The sequence below is a fragment of the Mesoplodon bidens genome (assembly GCF_964165515.1).
Source record: "Mesoplodon bidens genome assembly, chromosome: 6".
Taxonomy (NCBI): Eukaryota; Metazoa; Chordata; class Mammalia; order Artiodactyla; family Ziphiidae; genus Mesoplodon; species Mesoplodon bidens.
In genome coordinates, this window is record NC_138162.1 from 110,669,807 (window position 1) to 110,671,347 (window position 1,541).

Genomic DNA, 1,541 nt, shown 5'->3' on the forward strand with positions numbered 1-1,541 from the left:
AGGAGAAGTTGCTGATCAATGGGCATAAAGTACCAGGTGTGCAGGATGAAAAAGTTCTAGAAATCCTCTATTGTACACTTAAAATGTTTTGAGGGTAGATCTCGTGTTGTGTTCTCACCATTAGAATTTTTAAAAAGGATGCGTGACCTAGAAAGACAGGAGTTTGTGGACAGAACCTTGGATCATGGCAACGTGTAAGGGACCAACGGAGGCAAGCAGGTCTTCACAGAAGGCAGAGAAGGAACAGGTGGAGAGACCTAAGATCCTTCAGGAGAGAGTGGCTCGTAAGAAGCCGAGAAATAAACAGATGTTCAACAGAAGCATTGGCCAAGGATGGCAAGGACAGAAAGGGACAGTGGCATAGCAACTACACGCTGCAGAGAGGCACACTTGGTCCACTCGTTCCCTCCATGAGATAAACGGGAGTGTGAAAGTTGCTGAAGAGGGAATGGGTACGTGTTCATGAGGGGCCCCAGGGATCCCCTCCCCCTCCCCTTGTCCCTAGTAATCTGCGGGAGTGGAACAAAGTGACCCTAACCCAGGTCTTCCCAGCGGCAGGAGAGGCAGCGAGGGCCCTGAAGTAACATGACCACGAGGACCAGGAAGGTGGAGTCCCATGGCCGACGGGAATGATGGCTCTGAGTGGTTGACGTGGCAGAGGCTGGGACCTTCGTGAGCTCCCACGCGTGGCCAGGACCCCCCTGGCCAGGCCCGACACCAAAGAGCCTGGGCAGGTCCCAGTGGAGGCAACCCCAGGACCAGACAGCTCAGCCAGCGACTCCCCCAGAGCCCCGGGCTTTCCCCCCGAGGCTCCTGGGCACTGAGTTGGGGCTTATGGGCAGGGAGGCAGGGGGGAGCAGGACTCGCCCCTCAGGTCCCCAGCTGGGCTTCTGGGAAGAGAAGGGCCAGGCTAAGCGGGAGAGCGAGACCAGCTCCCCACAGATCTTGGCAAGCGGGTGTCTGACCTCTGCACAGGGACACCCCCCAGAGCTGTTTTCTGCAGCCAACACGAAACAGGGATGCATGCAGCAGGAAGTCGGGATGCCCCTGGCCAGTGCAGAAGAGGGTGGAAGCCAGATCCTGGTGGGATGAGGAGGTGGTGAGGAGGTGAGGATGGCAAAAGGAGGCCCACCTTTCCACAGAGTCAGATCCCTACTGTGGAAGGAAGCAGAGAAGCGGGGCTTGGGTTAGAAGGAGAGGGGTGGGACTTGGTAGAATGTGGAGCATGGGGGACCGTGTGTGTGTGTGTGTGTGTGTGTGTGTGTGTGTGTGTGTGTGTGTACAGGGAAGCCTGAGAAGGCTCACTGCCTGGAGGAGAACAGTTTATGAGGGGGAGGCTGGAGATAAGAAAGGGTTCCAGGTCGCCAAGCAGGTGTGGGGAGCTGGGACCCAGAGCCAGCTGGAGAGCAGGGCCAGAGGAAGGAGCCTGGGAGAGCCACCTCTAAGTGGGTCTTCATGACCTCACAAAGCAGGCACCCTCAGCATTCCTGAAGCTCTGAGTCAGTCCTGGCTAGGTCTCCTAGCAACTGGATGTAGAGGCC